The sequence below is a fragment of the Bacillus rossius genome, chromosome 1 (genome assembly GCF_032445375.1).
Source record: "Bacillus rossius redtenbacheri isolate Brsri chromosome 1, Brsri_v3, whole genome shotgun sequence".
Taxonomy (NCBI): domain Eukaryota; kingdom Metazoa; phylum Arthropoda; class Insecta; order Phasmatodea; family Bacillidae; genus Bacillus; species Bacillus rossius.
This window is the reverse complement of record NC_086330.1, coordinates 240,568,977-240,589,058: the sequence shown is the minus strand read 5'-3', so window position 1 is coordinate 240,589,058 and position 20,082 is coordinate 240,568,977.

Here is a 20,082-nt window from a genome sequence, read left to right as displayed (position 1 = left end):
ATTATGGGTCCATACCCGTGGACCACACAGGGAAAGCACTCCCTTATTGTGGCGACAAACCTGTTCACCCACTGGACTGAGGCATTCGCAGTATCGAATGTGAGGGTGGGCACGAATGTAGCCCTGCTCGTCTCTAAGATATTCCCATGCTACGTCTTTCTTCGGATCCTACTTACATACAATAGGACTCATTTCACTGGCCAGCATGGTGCTTGACCACCATACCACCCCCATTTATCATCCACAAGCCAATCCAACCGAATGGTGGAACCAAGAGATAAAGGCCTAACTGTGGTTCCGCCTGGGGGAGGATCACTTCAAGGAGGATCACTTCAAGGAGGATGTAAACTCTCCCAAACTGCTTTACTGCCTGTACCGGTAGACGAACGTGGTGATGGGTCACACGCCTATCAATCTCCATATGGAGGAGAACCTTGCCCTACCTGGCGAGCTCCGAGTGACCATACAGACTCTGAGAGACATGGAGGGGGACCATCCCCACCTCTCTGTAGAGGAATGTAGGGAACATGCGAGAAAGCAGCAGAACTACTTCTTCGAGACATTGTCCCTCTAAACCAGCCTAGCATCCCCTCCCCTAGAACCCTGACAGTTAGTGTACATGCGACAGCATCCACTGTCAATATGTTGACACATGTTCTGTGCTGGCCTCGCCCCAATGTGGGAAGCACCCTGCGATATACTACACCAGATAGTCTCCGCATCCTATGATGTGCAACTGCTCAGTGGACAAGCAACGAAGGTGAGTAGTATAGTTTGGCCGGAGCTGGGACCGGGTCCTGGGTGTGGTGCCTGTGGTGCCGAGCCACATCTCTGACACCACATCCATCTCTGACGTCACGGCGGCCATCTTGGATGAGTGTAACGGGACACAGCGTAACGGGACATAACATAACAGGACAAGTAGATCACGGCGGCCATTTTGGATCCGCCATCTTGGATCCGCCATTTTGGATGACGTAATTGTGTGTTCTCGAAAATTCCGGCGATGTGTTTTCCGCCATATTGGATGATGACGTCACCGTTGCAATTTCCGTTACGGTCGTCAACTTTAACATTTTTATTTATTATCCGAATTTAATGAAATTTTTTTTAAAAATTATAAAAAAATTCAAATAATAAAATTTTAATAAAATATTTATAAAAAATATACATTAACGACACGGAGTTTGGAGTCCTCGGTTCGAACCCGACGAGTGCAAAAAAAAATTAAAAATGGCGACAGGCTCCTTCCTTAATGGTGGCTGCTGGCATACTGATCCCCACCACATGTTTCATAGCATATATATCATCCGGCAGTATGACGTCATGTACGCCATCTCGAAATTTGGACGCCATCTTGAAAATCCGTGATTATTTAGCTAGAAATTCGGGAAAAGTTCCAAAATTCATTAAATAAATCACTCATTAACTTACATATTGATTCGATGGATTCCCGTCTTTGGTTCGATACCCGATCGATGCAATAATGTTTAATTTTATGTAAAAAATAATAATTGCCATAAACCATGTTCAAAATTCATTAAATAAATTTGTAATCTATATACTGATTGAATAGATCGACTAAGGTCCTTGGTTCGATCCCTGACCGATACCAAACAACAAATTTAATTTTAAAAAATACCACTTAAGTGTAAGGTTTGAGTAAATAAAAACACCGCAAGTTCTTTTAAAAAAACTTTTATTACATACATACTACACTACTACAAGTACAAAAAAAATACACAGACAAATTACTAAAGTCTTGGTTAAGATTTATTTCCGCATTTAATCTTGTGCTGTTCAAGACACTGTATAGCTGTGAGTCCTGATTTTCGAGGTCGATTAGCAAAATACTTAAAGCACATCTTACACATATAAATCTTATGTTGATGTTTTGTAACCTGGGGTCTCACAAGTCGGGAGAAGTTTTTGATGTAGCAGTAGTGTGCAGCACCGCTTTCATTTGTCACAAGCAACAAATCGAAATGATTTTTTCTTTCTTGTTTGGTTACACGAATCGGACACACTTTATTATCGTCATTTAGCGCATACACATTAACTGAGACTTCAGGGTTATTTTTCTCAAAAACTTTTATCTGATTTAATGGTGGCGGATAGCATAGTCCATCGAAGTTGTACTTATTCTCCAAAGAATAATACCTCTTATCAATACGGTTTTGATGACTTCCCTCGACAAATCTTGCCAAAATACTCCATTTAAAACAAAACTGGTCCTTCAAGTTTTGGCAATTGACTACTGCTCTTTTGTTGACTATTGCCTCAGGTAAGGCAATAAATGATGATGTCTGATGGTATGGAAGCATACTATCACTTGATTCGGTTCCTATACACATAATCTTGTGACTGTCCAGACTGTTACAATGCGAAAAAACCTTATCGCATTTGTCGCACTTATATGTCTCTCGAGAGATTGTCAGAGACCTACTGCAAATTATTGATGCACCACAATATTTGCATTGACGCGATGTACGCTCTTCATTAATTGATGTCTGGAATGCAGATGATGACATGTCAGCTGATGGTGGAACAGCACGTATCGTCTCCTCTGCAGCAGGTATCGGGATCTCCACAGCTGTCGATGCCGCAGCCATTGAGCTCTCTGCTGCAGTGGTCGCCTCTGCAAACGGTATCGGGATCTCCGTCTCCATCATCGTTGCTGACATCGAGGTCCCCGCTGCTGTCGGTAAACATTCTATTCCGGTCGACATAACGAAATCTCACGAAACTTAATGGACAGGTTGCAACACGGCCATGTTTGGTGTTGCACGTGAAGACGAGGCGACTACCTCAGCGATGCTAGCAGGAAGGATTGTGTGTGGTCTCATGTGATAGACGGCACAGTTTCCAGGTTCGCAACAATCTACCAGCTGCTGGGTCGGTTCGTAGGACACAGGAAAGTGCGCAAACCGCCAATGCTGAGCGCCTCCATCACAGGTTTCTGTATATGTACGTAGATACCCGGAATCCCAGTAGCTGTACTCGACACTGCTGAAGCTAGGTCTTGCGCTCACGTACACAATAGCAGGATGAAACGTAAACATCTTCTTGCAGGTCGAACGTCAACTGAAGACACGTATGTAGGTACACCATTTATATATATGCAGGCTCCTACTAACATTGAGTGTGCCATTTCTGCATTAACTGCGAGTTTGTACAGGCACAGACACGTTCAAACTTGTCACGTGGCTGCATGTCGTATATTGCACTAAGCTTGCGCAGGGAAGGACAGCCGTAGTCGGTCTGTATATCTACGATTTAAGCTGCTCCGTCGTCACACAACTTGCTCAGCCATTTCTTCTGTTCAGGTCCGGCAACGTAGATTATTTCGTTTTGAACTAGTAAATCTTCAATAGTGTTTTTCACTTGGTGGTACGGAATCTTTCCTTCGTCCCACTCCAGGCCATGGTAGTATTTACATAGCCATTCATTCGACCGTTTACTTTTTTCGTCTAGTAGTTTCCAAGGATACGGAGGTCGGAAAGTGCGTGTTCGAGTCTTGTCTCCGGAGGTGACGCTAATTTCCTTGAGCACGAATCCATTTTGACTCTGGAAACCTTGCAGGTTGCAGTACATTTTGTCGCTAGCAATGCTCGGTCGTAACTAAATTATTATCGAAAACGAAACAGTATTTATGTCAGAATTTTCACAAGTTTGTCTCGACAATTGTACGAAGCAAGCCGATCGTGAAGTATCAGACAAAAAGCATAGGTGTTTGGCGGAATATTTCCGCTAGTCGTTATCTCGATCCTACAGTCGATGATGTTTGAATTTATTCGATCATCCTGTTTGGAAACGTCAAACACCATTAACGGAGCCTTGTTCTTGAAACTGTCGGGACTCAGTATCGGTGACTGTCTCCGCCCATAGTAAGCTTGCTGAAACTTGGCATACATTTGATATGCCAGAAGAAATCTTCCACTTTCAAAGTCCATGTTCATGTCAACGTACGGATAACTTTCGCTGTTTAAAAATATTTTTACATTACGTATTTGACAGTTATCGAATACGGATCGACTTACTCCTGCATTGAGCTGTCTTCTGGTCTGAAGCCCGACGATGATGTATCTTGGTTTTTCCGTAGCGAAGCTGGACTTTACTATCCAATTGATACGCTGACTATGAGGCAAGCCAGGATAAGTTTCCAGGCTCCAGGATCGGAATGGCACATCGAAGTTCTTGCCATTTTCTATGTTCTTCAACATCTTGACTCGTTCAACGGTGCTCACTTGGATGTGGGGCAGCATCCACTCGATAGACTGTAGTGTTAGCGAGACATCTTGAGGGTTTTCTGCAGCGGCGACAATTGCATTAATGTGCGTGTTGGCTAGAAGCAGTACGAGCTCTTGTTTCGAATTAATGATTATATGCTTGTAGTCCTCAGCGAATCCGAGAAGCATGGACAGAGGAACACAAACTTCGAACTTCCCTTAGGCATAAACCGAAAGCTTATATTCATCCTCGAGAGCCCAATCGGCCATCTTTGCAGCAGACAGTTCATTTGGCGTGAGCGAAAGGTAATTTTTCATAGCAGATGTTATGCCTACATCTCTCGTCTGGTATACCTCGACGCCATTGAGTACATAAGTAATGCGCTCAATTAGGTGAAGAATACCATTGCAGGATATTGACGTCGTTGTCGGGTGCGTACCATCCGCTTTTGTCAGCGTGCCTCTTATACGTAGAAATGACTGCGAAGGTAAAGTACAAATATCTTGGTGCTGTACAGCAATGTGTACTTCCGATGGTAGTGCGTACGGTCCGAGCAGGAAAGGCTGGTACTCGTGCAATTCCATTTTCGTAATGCTGTCATCAAAAATGACCGGATCTTCCACGTTGAGGATTTCGTCTTCCATATTTACTCGGCACTTGTCCAATACTGAGAAGATACTTTATGCTGTCAGGTGTTAATGCACCGATGTCTGGTAGAGAACTGTTCTTGTTCACGTCAATACGATTTCTTTTATAACTGTTCGGTGTTACGAACTTTATGCCCATCGCTTCAAGTGCAGACGTAATGTAATTTCTTCGTCTTGAAAATTCACCAATCGTCCTCACTGGTCAACGATTCTGACGACGACTTCGTGTGCGCACTTCACGACGACTGGAACGTAAATGATACTTTGCGGTACCTCGACCAGTTTATATCCTGGCGGGACCATCGGTGAAAACTCGTGCAGCATGTTGCTTAGTCTTCCGTTGAGATACGTTCCACTTGCCAAATTACAGTTTATTCTTATGACATTCACAGGCAAAATGTTTACTGCGCGCGTAGATTCGTACGTTCTTCCTGTATCATACACCTTTGATTAGAATCCGAGCATCGTACCTATGGTGCCAGGTTTCGTAAAGTCGACATTTTCACTGCATGTTAGAATACTTTTTTGAGTGTTTGGATTTCCACGCAGTTGAAAGTCTACATCCTGTGGTAACATATCCCTGATGTACTTTGCAATGTCATCAATTTCGTAAGAGCCAACAGGTAACTGTATTTCATGAGCGGTCCCATCGCTTTTCAGGAAGCAGATCTTGCAATTTTCTTCGTCAATGTTCGGTATGGCATTATACGTTTGAAAATCTACGAGTCCGATACACCATTCTCCGTCTAAATCCAGAGGCGGGAAATGAACCGCCCGCAGCTCAGATGCGTGACCTGTCAATGTAAGTGTTATCGACATGACTAATAAATTATCGTCACTGCACAACCTTTAAGTAGCAATTTTTATTTGTCAGCTATTTTCGTTTGTTAAAAAGCGAAGACACAAGTGTCCGCAGTTTGTTTGATTAGGCCTCTGTTCCGTTTCGTAATTGTAAAACAACGTAGTGGACCGGCCCAGGTACTGTCGCAGTTCTGGCGGAGGGCGTAAATTACCAAAACTATCGTAGTACTCGGCCATTTTTCCAGACTTTATGTACGCCACCCAGTGCGTGCCGCGACCTGCCGACGTGTCTAAATTAATTATGGCACACTCACGTGTGTTTGGCTTGCTGGGCAAAGTGTCTCGCATAAACACGCCACGGAAATTTGGTATTTTAAGTTTGCGTACGTACTTTATTAAATCTACGTTGGTGAGCGGTCGTTTCGGCAAAGAACTTAGGATTTTTTCATTCGTTTCTTTCTCATGCCTCGGCCTGCCTTGTGAGGTCGTAAGTAGAGTCCTGCGCCGTTTTTTTTTACCGATGGCAATGGCTTCCATGCTGGCATTGTGTCGCTGTGCTTCTTTTAACTGCTTGCGCTCATTCTTCGAAGTGTTGACTGCTCGCACTATACCGCTCGTTGCACCGATGAGGCCGCCGAGAGCACCCAATGCAGGCAAAAGCAAAGGAAGAAATACTCGTATAATCTTCTTGTCGAGAGTCTGTAATTTTTGCTTGGCTTTTTGCACGCCTGCACCAGTCTTGCGTTTGGTCTTGCGTGAGTTAGTCTTTGACTTGATGGAGCTGGCTCGACGAGCGCCCAGTCCTAATTTCGTCTTTGCCTTCATGATTTTGGAAACGCCCCACGCTGCGATTTTCTCTCCTAGTCCCGCGTTCGACGATTTACTTATATCTTCGGCTTCCTGTGCCAATATCTGATCTGCTTTGTGCCTAGATTCCAGATCCTTGCTTAATGAATATACGATATCGTGCTGCTTGCACTTTTCGTCGAGTGAATTAATGCCCACGTCACCGCGAGCTAACCTTTTCGCTAGTTTAGTGCCGGCGCCGCAAAATCTGTAGCCATGAATGTGTAGCTCGAATGGTAGGTTGTTTATCAGCGAGTTTACGAGTCCCGCACCGATGTGTTTTTTGTTCTTACCTCTTCGAGTCATTACGCACAACTGACCAGAAAGTATAAATACGCTTCTTTTATACAATTACTTTAGTACAATGCAGGTCGTCAAGCAAGATGTGTGTTTGCCCGTGCGCATTACGCAAGACGATGTATTTAGTGCGCGTGAATCACGACATGGCTTACTGTTGCCTTCTGCCGTACGATGCATAATGGCGGGTCCGTCCAACTGCGGTAAAACGTGTGTTTTACCGAGTTTACTGGAGGAGCCAAATGGTCTTCGGTTCGAGAACGTCTACTTGTATTCCAAGTCGTTGCAACAGCCAAAGTACCAGCGCCTAGCTACTGTTCTACAATCTGTGGATGGTCTGGAGTATTTTCCGTTTAGCGATAATACCGATGTTGTACCTCCAAACGAAGCAAAGCCTAATTCCGTGTTTGTTTTCGACGATGTAATGTGCGAGAAACAAGGCATAATACAAGAGTACTTTTCCATGGGCAGACACGCCAAGGTAGACTGCGTTTACCTGTGTCAGACGTACAGTCGTATTCCAAAACATCTCCTACGAGACAACGCAAATGTCATAGTTTTGTTTCGCATGGACGAACTTAATTTACGCCACGCTTATGACGATCACGTAAACACCGACATGACATTCCAGGAATTCAAAGACATGTGCTCCTTGTGTTGGAAAGAAGAACACGGATTCCTAGTCATAGTCAAAGACTGGCCTCTATATAAGGGCAGGTACAGACGAGGTTTCGATCAGTTTATTGCCAAACATGAGTCATAGCATTTCAAAATTCGGTCGTAGCAGTCGAGACTTACGTACTGCTCTCAAGTCTCATGACGGCGATATCCGCAAATACATTTCGCTACTGGCTCAAAAAGTAGACGGGGTGAAAAAGGAATTACTTGAATATCTTGTTGCCATCGACCAGCGTGTGGAAGCCTCGGATTCTCGCATTCGCGACATGATCGAAGTATCGAATGCACAAAGACGGGACGATCTGAGGACTTTTCAAAGTAGTCTGAAAGCATCACTATCTCACTTGTCAACAAATTCAGATTCAGCCAAACGCAAGAAAGAAGTTTCTGCGAACGAATAAAAAAGTATAAAAAGAGGTCTTGCAATAAGTGTTCAGCCAGTACAATGTCGGACCTGGCCAGTGACCTTCATCGAGCTATACAGTTTGTTCGCGAAAAATATTTACTTGCTAGACGAACCAGACTTGCACGTGAGATGGAAAATGAGGAGATATTTAAACCAATCACTAGTCGTCTCGACGAACTTAAAAACAAGGAAGAACCAGCCATCATTGTGAAGACAGAAGTTGAAGATGAAATGCCAACTGTAAAGAAGAGAAAGTATGAACCAGATCGAGAAGAAGAGGACTTAACGAGTACAGAGTCCATGCACAAGAAAAAAATACCGAAAAAGGGACATTAAGTTAATGCAATGGTCCGACCATACCTGATATCGTTTACGAGCCGGAAAAATGACACGACCTACGGAGTGTACAGAAAACATAATAAATGGTTCCTCGGTGCTAAAGAAATAGACTTTCTACCAGGAAATATCGTACGCGTAGCAGAGTTCAAAATGCGCGGGACTCCGGGACTGTACGAATTGCTGTTTCGCAGGAAGCCTAAAGGATATTCTCACAAAGACTTACAAGAGTACAAAAAACTGCTAGAGCTAACCAACGCACATTTTCGCGATAACGATCCAGATAGTGGTGTATATAAAGACGTAGATCATGAAAAAATCGATATTCTCGCTAATCTCTTCAGTGAACTAACAATACATGGCGAAGGTTTAAAAAAGCTAGAAAGTGGTCAGATATTTGACTATGTATATTGGGACGACCCAAATGAATTAGTTGATCGCCTTAGAATTCTACATGCTTCGCTTAGCGTAGGAAACTATTCGCACATCTACGAAATAGTCTCCATACTTGAAGAACTGAGGGAAGCCGGCTACATACAATGAGTCGAACCGGAATCGCTCGCGAACTTCATGCTCCTGCTAGACGGAAATACCTTCGTCGCAAAGTCATAGTTCGTGAAATTGACGATTGATTCCAGGCGGACCTTGTTGAGATGATACCGTATTCCCGATTGAATAAAGGTTTCAAGTACATGTTGTTAGTCATCGATGTTTATAGCAAGTTCGCTTGGGCTAGACCTGTCAAATCAAAGACTGCAACTGACGTAGCCAAGGCCATGAACAATATTTTGCGTGATGGACGTGTACCGTCGCACCTGCAAACGGACCTCGGGAAAGAATTCTACAATGCGACCTTCAAGGCTTTGATGAAGAAGTATGGCATCAAACACTACTCTACATTTAGTAACGTCAAAGCCTGCGTTGTCGAAAGGTTTAACAGAACTTTGCGTTCCAAGATGTGGCGACAGTTCACGGCTAACGGAAATTACATGTGGCTTGACATCTTGCCGAAACTAATAAGCGAGTATAATTCCACTGTGCATTCTACCACGAAAATGCAGCCAAAGGAAGTAAAGGACAATCGCCTGCTTCAAACAGTGTTTTCCAACACGAAGAAGAAAGATCCACGAAAGCGTAAAGCTAACGTCGGTGACATTGTGCGAATCTCCAAGCAGAAAGGTATCTTCGAGAAAGGTTTCACTGCAAACTGGAGTCCCGAACTTTTCCGTGTGACACATGTTCGTGAATCAGAGCCTAGGACCTACTACCTCGAAGATTTGGACCACAAACCTATCCATGGAGGCTTCTATGCCGAAGAGATTCAGCCTACGTTGTATCCCGATACGTAATTGGTGGAGAAGATTATAAAACGGAGCAATGGACTGTCCTACGTCAAGTGGTGGGGCTTTCCACCTCGCTTTAATTCGTGGGTGGCAGATGCAGACGTCCAGAAATCCACAAGACTTTAGTAATTTGTCTGTGTATTTTTTTGTACTTGTAGTAGTGTAGTATGTATGTAATTAAAGTTTTTTAAAAAGAACTTGCGGTGTTTTTATTTACTCAAACCTTACACTTTAGTGGTATTTTTTAAAATTAAAGTTGTTGTTTGGTATCGGTCAGGGATCGAACCAAGGACCTTAGTCGATCTATTCAATCAGTATATAGATTACAAATTTATTTAATGAATTTTGAACATGGTTTATGGCAATTATTTTTTTTACATAAAATTAAACATTATTGCATCGATCGGGTATCGAACCAAAGACGGGAATCCATCGAATCAATATGTAAGTTAATGAGTGATTTATTTAATGAATTTTGGAATTTTTCCCGAATTTCTAGCTAAATAATTACGGATTTTCAAGATGGCGTCCAAATTTCAAGATGGCGTACATGACGTCATACTGCCGGATGATATATATGATATGAAACATGTGGTGGGGGTCAGTATGCCAGCAGCCACCATTAAGGAAGGAGCCTGTCGCCATTTTTAATTTTTTTTGCACTCGTCGGGTTCGAACCGAGGACTCTGAACTCCGTGTCGTTAATGTATATTTTTTATAAATATTTTATTAAAATTTTATTATTTGAATTTTTTTATAATTTTTAAAAAAAATTTCATTAAATTCGGATAATAAATAAAAATGTTAAAGTTGACGACCGTAACGGAAATTGCAACGGTGACGTCATCATCCAATATGGCGGAAAACACATCGCCGGAATTTTCGAGAACACACAATTACGTCATCCAAAATGGCGGATCCAAGATGGCGGATCCAAAATGGCCGCCGTGATCTACTTGACCCGTTATGTTATGTCACGTTACGCTGTGTCCCGTTACACTCATCCAAGATGGCCGCCGTGACGTCAGAGATGGATGTGGTGTAAGAGATGTGGCTCGGCACCACAGGCACCACACCCAGGACCCAGTCCCAGCTCCGGCCAAACTATACTACTAAGGTGCACTGAGACGAACTCCATCTAGTCCCCGCTAATTTGGTAAATCCAACCCAAAGTGACCCAGGCCTGATTCCATCCCACCCAGCGGGAAAATCCACCAGTCATCGGCAACAAACCACCCATAATACCGAAGATATGAAAGGCCACAGAGCCCAGAAACTGACGTTGCCCGCTTGTGGACAACTCCTCAATATGCTGCTGCCATAACGTCACCCACCGGGCCAACAACCCCGCAGGAACACTCGCACAGGAGCTGCAATGGTTAATGGACGCCCTGTAGCGATGCGTCCCTGATGAGGCCAACTCATCCGAAGTCCCCACCATTCATTACCCAGACAAGGTTTCACGGCTGGGTTCACACGAGGACCGGGTCCAAGGTAGCCGTTGGAAAACGGACTCATATAACTCCAGATTCACAGTGAGGCCGGAAGGGGACAACTTCTTAGGGGTAGAATTTTGCAAAATAAAAAATTTTCTTTAGCTGTTTTCTTATGTTTAATATTGGTATTCAACATCTTATATTACTGTTAGTTAAATGCGGAGTTAGAATTATTAATTTTTAAAACAAACTTACCCCTATTTCACCCCTTAAGAAGTTTAATCTGGCATAATGTAAAAATTGTGGTTGTTAGTTTTCCTAGGTTAATTATTGGTACCAAAATATTTCCTTATGCTTTATTAGTTTTATACATAAAACTATCCTAAAATCATATTTAGTCATTTTTCACCACCTTAGGTGTTTATTTCTGTAGTTATATGTAGCAAGGTTTTAAGTTAACCAAAGAATTTTCTAATAAATAAAATCATAAAAATTCGACAAATAGTTTTTGTTTGAAACTCGAACAGACAGACAATCATAAAACAATTAAATATATTTTTTTGAGTCATCAATAATGTAAATAGCAATTTGCAATATTTTTTTTTTTCGTTTCATCTAATGTACTAACTTTTTGCCTGTAACAGTTTTATTATGAGCATATATACAGACTACACTCAGTGCTCCCTCATCACGCACAGGCCGTTATGGCCGGTCGTCGCCTCGCAGGGGCGTGTGCGCGGCCATGCATGAGTGGTGTTCGCGCTCAGTGCCGGGCGAGCGCAGCGTGGTGCTGCGCGCAGAATGAACGCTGCCACCGATATATCGATTGCCACCCGCGCGACAATCGATTGGGGGTCTTTATGTCTACAGATTTGTCTCATTACGTATGCACCGAATTAACAGACAATGTTTTCATTAACACTTAAAGCATGCTCTTTAAGAATTGCTGACCTGATGCGAATCCACTCCAAAGTCCTGGCCAAACTCACTCCGCAGTTGCGCGGGTCTTTTTCGTGGGAAGTGACCCCTAGTGGCCGCGGCCATTCGGGGTGACCAGGCAGTTCGTCATTTCTTGTCGGTGGGACTAGAAGCGTTCGCTCCACGTAGCCCATTATTCTTTGTGATCATCAACTTCCTTCGCAGTAGTAAGTTTCTGAACCCTTCTTTCTTTCAGAATCTGCGGGTAGCCCATCAGCTGGCCCGAACTCACCAGCCGCTTGATTTAATGTATTGGTGGGCTGGGTGCTTGTTTTCTCTATATTCGTAATTTGCCCGGCTGGTCTCGTGGAGTCACGTTCCGCAGACAACGGTCTACAACACTTAAATTTTGTGTTAGGGAAGTGTTTCATGTCGATGTAACTTCGTGTTAGGTCAGTCCCAAACATGAGGCATGTAACCCTCGGGTGAGTGTAATGTACTTATGTAATGTTCGCCTCTGTGTGTCAGATCGACTGTCAACTACATAAACGGTAGCGTCGGTTCCCCTCAGTGGACTCGAAAATACCCGTTGCTGTGAACCCGTAGCGAGGGCGCGGGCCGTCTCAGCACCTCATCAACCCCACAAGACCAGGCTAAGCTTCCCACAGTGCCCCTAGCAACGAGCCTGTACTCGAGGACCGGGACAGGCCACGACTTAGAGCAGCATCTGTATGGGTGTGCTGCACAATAAATATATATTTCACCTGGACTCCCCTTTAATTGTGTCTTCAGTAGTATATCATCTTGTGGGGCTTACACTTTGGGGTATTTTTGTCTGTGCGTCCGCTACCACCTTGCAGCCATGTAGTGACGTCACCCCTGAGGAGTTAATAGGGTCTTCACGCAAGTTGCTAGTCAGTGCCCAACCTACCACCTCACATCTTCGACAAGGTGGTTAGGAGCATATATAATGTATATATATTTGTACGGTAGTCTTTTCGTATGTTTGCTTCTTTGTTTCCTTACTAATCGATAACTAACTATCACTAATATATTTTTAAGTAAATTGTTTGGCAAACTGAACTTTACGCTATGTATTAATTCAAAGTTCTGCCCCTAAAGCAATGAGGAAGGCATAAAAATTGTTTTAGTATTTTTCATTGTATTTCCGAAGCTAATCAAGAATTAAAACAGAACTTGAGTATCATTAATAAACATACCAAAACTACCAAACATATTTTTGTTTTATGAAATACACCCCAGTAGTATAGGATAGCCGGAGCTGGGACAGGGTCCAGGGTCCGGTGTCGGGTGCCGAATCATCATCTTGGATTGTGACATCACGGTGGCCATTTTGGACTCAAAAATTCCTCAAAATTCCTCAAAAATGACTCAAATGACTAAAAAATTTACCGTTTTGAGGAAAATTTTCTCGTTTTTTTCCACAAAAATTCGAAAATTAGGATTTCGAAAAACCTCAAAAGTCTTTTGCCTTAGAAAGAACACATAATCCTAAAAGAGACTTAAGCATGCATGGATACAGCCTCCGATAAGCCTCTGACGTAATCTAGGATTATGACGTTACCGTTGTAATTTCCGTTACGGCCACCATCTTGAAAATCTTTATTTATTATTTGATTTTAATGAAAAACTTAAATTATTTAAAAAATTAAATTAATAAAATTTTAATAAAATATTTAAAAACATACTTTTTCGACATGGAGCTCGGACTCCTCGGTTCAAACCCAGTGAGGGCAAAAAAAAATGGCGCCCAATCCTTCCCTCATGGTGGCTGCAGGCAGACTGACTCCCCCCAACACAACTGACAAGGTATATATATTTTTTCACCTAATATGTCGTCATGTCCACCATCTTGAAAATCCGTAATTTTTATCTTAGAAATTCGGGAAAATTTTTAAAAATTAATAAAAAATAATAAAAATTAAACTTTAATAAAAACCTTTAAAACCTTCGTTGCAATTTTCGTTATGTCTGCCGTCTTGGAAAATCGTAATTATTTAGTTAGAAATTAGGGGAAAAAAACAAAAAAATCATCAAAAAATTTACTTATTACAATACTGGTTGATTAGATCGATTCACGTCCTTGGTTCGAAACTGGTAAAGGCAAAAAATAAAAAATAAACTGATCCTTCCTCCACAGAAGCCACCTACAGACTGACCTACCACCACCAATAACAAGGTATATACCATCAGATGGTATGACGTCATGTCCGCCATCTTGTCTTCGTCCGCTGGAGACCACCATATTGTTTTCGTCTGCTAGAGTGTGCTGGCGACATGTTAGTATAATTTTCTCTTCACCATACCCTTGACCTCGACTGTAGGCATTGAACTTTGACATTGACCTTGAAATTTGACCTTGACCTTGAACTTTGACCTTGGCTTTGACATTTGACCTCGAACTTGAAATTTAACCTTTACCTTGAATTATGTAAGGTTATTAAAGGTTATTAAAGGGTAGGTAAATTTTATAGTAGGTATAAAATCATATCTCTAAAGAAAAGCAAGCCATAAGTAAGAAACTGTGCATTAATAACTTAAATGGTAATATAAATTGTTTTTGATGTTTTTTGAAATCCAATCTGAAAGCTAGTTAAAAGGCGGTAAGTAGGTTCTTATAGTAATAAATCATACCTCCAAGCAAGTTAAGCGGAAGATAAGAAACTGAACAAGTATAACATACATTATATACTTTCATAGCATGTGTTAACCATTTTTCTATATTTGATAGAAAAGAAAGAGAAAAGTATGTCAATTTTATTTTATTGCAAATATTATGTCTCTTAAGCATTTACAACTTAGGCTAGGTATTCGGAATAACTTATAAACTTTAGAACTCTTTAAAATTTTAACTACTAGCTGAAATTCTACGACTTTAGGGGTGTAAATGTTCACATGCTTTACTATAAAAAATTCCATCTTTAATTTCATATTTTTTTTAAGTTATTCGCAATGATTAAGTATCATACTTTAATCTGACTTCGCTGATTTATGTTTACCGAAATATCACCTCTTAAGTTGTAAAAGGGGGGAATATTATTTTAAAATGATAAATAATTAATTATCTGCTAAATCAGTGAATAGTACATTTTTCCAACAAAATTTTAATTCAATATAAATTTAATTTTATTATAAATAATTTGATTTTAAACCTACAGTAATAAAACATGTTGAGTTTGGTTCTATTTGGTTGACTGATAAACGTCATTTATATTAATCTGTAGTTGTCTCTTTTTATTTGACAGTAAAGGCGTGAATTGAGGTAGGTAATTTTGTAGAGTAAATAGTCATATCTTCAAAGAATGTCAGGCAAGATGTAAGAAACTGTGCATGAATAACTTAAATAATGAGTACATTAGGTGTTTTAATATACATTTTTTCGAAATTTGACAACTTTGCCATTTGCCATTAGGCCACATTAACTCTCGTAATTTTTTTAACTTTAGCTTTGACCACTAATTTTAATAAATGCCATAGCCGGCTAAGTAGGGGTCATGTTGTTGGAGAATAAGTACGACATAAGCGGTCTGGACTATTCACTGCCATTACAAAACATACAATTTATTTGGAGAAAAACAATCCTTAAGTATCAGTGAATGTGTATGCATTAAATGAGAATAAACTGTCCCGATTCGTGTAACTAAAAAAGAAAGAATAGATCATTTCTATCTGTTCCTTGTGACAAATCAAAGCAATGCTGCACACTACTGTTACATCAAAAAATCTTCCTGACTTGTGAGACTTCAGATTACATAACATGAACACAAAATTTATGTAATATGTTCTTTGAGTATTACGTTGATCATCCTCGGAAATCGGGCCCTACATATTCTTGAACTGTACAAAATAAAATGTGTAGATAAATGTTGAACATAATTTGTTTAAGTATTAATTAATTGTTTTTGCTGGTTCTTCTACTTGTAGTAGTGTAGAAATTATTTAATTATATTTCTTTGAAAAAAATTTGTGATGTTTTATTTTTTGTATATGTCACTTTAATGGTAAATTGAAGTGATATTTAATTAAATTAGTATTGTTTGCATTGACCAAGGAGCGAACCAATGACACGAGTGAATCGAATGGATCATTACATTCATGGGCGTATCCTGACAAATTTGGTAACGCATGCAATATAGAATACATCCAAACCCCCCCCCCCCCCCCGGAAGAAGGGGGGTCCGGGGGCCCTCTCCCGGAAAATTTTGGTTTTCAGGGAGAAAAATGGTGCTGTTTAGGCAGTTTTTAAAAAAAATAATTAAACATAAAACTGGTAACAACATTAAATTTTTTGTGATAAACTTAAAGAGAAGAATTAACAAAGATATCAAATTGTCACTCACCCACCATGTATTTACTTATAATGGAACTCGGCTCTGCGGTTTTTCCTGCAGAACTGCTCCGTGACTTCGTCAAAAAACGAGTTGCGGGCTTTCATCTGCACCAACAGATCTTTTTCTATGGACATGATGGAGAGTGCAGACAAACGACTTTGTCCTTGCGCATTTCTTGTGAATGATTTTATTCGTCTTAGTGCAGAAAACGAACGTTCTACGGATGACGATGTAGCAGGAATAGTTGAAACCATTACACACAGTTTATAGAGTTCGGAGTTCATTTTGATACAGGAAATGGTGCATTTCTTGCACTGTCTTTCCCTCAAAATGTTTAGATGTAAACATAGCACTCAATTCAGATTTCAGCCTAACAATATCAAAAAATTTTCCATAGAGTGTCCTTAATTTTTGGAATGCCTCCTCGGGGAAAACATCTGAAAATGTTGAGAATTTTTTTGAATCAAACATTTCAATGAACTTCAAATCATGCAATGATTGAAACCGAATATTCAGCTGCATGATAACTGTGTCCAAAATCTCAAGGTACATCCTCCTAAAATCGTCCTTTACAGTGGCTTCTGAGCAGTTTCCTTTTCTTTTCTTCCTTGCAGGCTCACAGTCAGATACGGTTTCAGTTTTCAACCATATTTTATCAAAACCGCAATTTCTCTTTGTGTTTAGCTTATCCTTCAGAGCTTCAACTTCTTTTCTGCAAAATGTAATGTCCAAGTATTTTGACTGCACAATGTTAAATGTAACATCTGTCAACGAAAATAACTCTCCAAATACACACAACAAGAATTTGAACTGAAAATCCCTTAACATCATAAGAAATCCACGAGCTTCGTTAATAGCAGTTGTGTTCCAGTCTTCCGGATTTTCTAAAATGTGCTCGTACAGTTCTTCAAGTTCTACTTTATGATCAGCGACAGTCTGAACTAAGCGACTTGAATAACTCCATCTTGTCGGTGCAAGTTTAGGAAATCTCTTCTGCACTATAGTGTCTAATAAATTGGTTCTTTTTGAGGAATGGACAAAAAAACTGACAAAGCCGCTAAGGTTAGCAAAAAACACTCTACATGAACTTATACATGAAACTGCTTGCGATAACACCAAATTCAACTTGTGGGCGTAGCAATGTACAAATGCAGCATGAGGAATCACTTCTCTAACTTTTGCCTGCACACCATTCAAATTTCCGGCCATGACCGCCGCACCATCATACGTCTGCGCGACCAGTTTGTCCTTACATTGAAATACTTCAAGAGTGTCTATTGCAAGTTTTACTAGTGCCTCTGCTGACCTGTCTCCACTGACATCATGAAAGCCTACGAACATTTCGTATACTTGCCCCTTGTACACATATCTTAACACTGTTGATAGCTGTGAAAAATTTGTTACATCACATGTTTCGTCAAGCAAAATAGCAACAAACGTTGCTTCTTTAATCTCATGTTTTATTTCCGAAATAATTACATCATTGATACTTTGAATTAAATCATTTTGAATTATTGGTGATAATCCAGTGAACACAGAGCTTGTAGACAAGTGGACTCTTAATTTGTCGTCAAACTCAGCCAACAAATGAACTAGCTCTACATAATTGCCTCGATTGTTAAAATCACTGTTTTCCCTGTGTCCTCGAAATGACAGTCTCTTCAGTATTTCCCGATTCTGTTTTACAGTTTCATTGTGTTTTAAAATGCTTGCACGTTTCTGTGAATCCAGTTGCAAGTCAACCCTACTTTTGCCGAATGTACCGAGCGATATCCACGCATGTATATGAGAGACTGACTTTTCATGCCTTGAAATTGCCGTGTGCAAATTATTAAGATCTGAATAACCCCGGTCTTTAATGTTCCAGGGTGATTTTTCATTTGCAAGCAACAAACATGGCCAACAGAAGAGTTTTGTTAATGTTTCACTGCCACATAACCACACAATTTTGTTATAAAGCTCAGGATTAAATGTCCGTACAAAATTTTTAGTTTTTTTATCTGTTTTTAGATTGCTAAGCTCTGGCGTCGGGCGCCCGTTTTTAACGATTTCTAACTTTTCATCAAATGAACATGATTGAAAAGGTTTATTAAAAATAGTCTCTACGATGTCATTTTTACAGTTATTCATCTTGCAAAACTACAATTTTACAACAAACTTAATTGTAAACTTATCACTAAATCACTAACCATCACACAATCTACTCCTGTTCATGCTGAATAAAATGTCACCTTCAAGCACCTGCAACCTCCCACGTGACACATAAGTTTAACTCAAGCTGCGACAAGCACCCACGCCGCACGCGTTAAGATTGCAGTGAAAAGGAAAAATAGCAAAATTAAGAGTTTAATTACAACTAAATGTGTCTACGAATGTTATATAATTCTAACCCAAACATTTAATATAAAAAAAAACCGACTGAACAGACACTAAATGGACTCGTTTGCGGCCGCGCTGTGTTACTGATCAGTGAATGCAGAAGCAACTAGTGCATGCATGCGACCCCGTCTTCGCGAGAGTTGGTAGTGACGTCACATCTGGAGAGTGGCTGTTGAGAACACCACAGCGCTGTACCGCGACAATCTGAGGAACTATTACAAGTATCATTCACGCTGTAGTCAATAGGTAGCGCTAGTGCATTTGTTTGCCACACGTCGCACAAATCGTGAACGGAACGAGATTAACTATAAAGAAAAGGGAATAACTTAAGCAGAAAATAATTACAGAACTAAACAGCGAGATAGTGATCAATGCCACAATGCCCATAAAATATTAGTTTCATTTAGAGCATGCACTGCATGCATTGCATTCATGGAGAATACGCCCCTGATTACATTAATAGGTGACGTTTGGATGAATTTTGAAATGAATTCCAAATTAATAGGTTATTAATCATCATTGGCTTACTGGGGGCTAGTAAATGATAAATTTAATCTTCTTTTAAAAATTTGCACAGTTTTTTATTAAATGGGTGTTTTTTTTAACCTAAAGTTACCTTTTATTCAACATCCATAAATCAAACCAGGGGGGAAAAGTGATCAAGCCAATATAAATATTAATGAGTCATTTTTTTTGTAATTTTCTCCGAATTTCTACATTAATAATTACAGTAATTTAAGATGATGGCCAAGATAGCCAACAAGATGTTGGACATGACAATAGTTGACTGGTAATAAATACTAATAATGCACTCTAGTGGGTAAAGAATAAACTAATATGGATTCAGCGAACTCTAGCAGATGAAATCAAAATGGTGGATTTAAGATTGCTATCATGATACCATACTGGTTGGCATTAGTGGTGGGAGGTCAGTCTGCTGGTAACCTTCGTGGAGGAAGGACCCTTCACCATTCATTCGTTTCGAACCGAGTAATCGAGCTCCATGATGTAGTTGCATTTTTTAACTAAAATTTTACTAAACTTGTATTTAAAATTTTATAATTTTTTAGATTTTCCTATTTCCTACATTAATAATTACGGAATTTCCAGATGAATGCCAAAGCCAAAATTGCAACAGTGACATAATTAAAAATGGTTGAATCCAAAATGGCGAAAATTTCAAGAAAACAAAAATGGTTGAGATTTCTAGAGAAATAAATGGCGGGATTTCTGGAACAAAATGGCTGAAACCAAAATTGTGTAAAATTCTAGAAAACAAAATGGCGAATGTAGGGTCTTAATTCAAGATGGTGAAATCCAAAATGTTGCAATGACATTATCCTATAGGGCGGTCGGGGTCAACGTCATCCAAGATAGCCGCCATGACATCACAATCCAAGATGGTGGAAACCT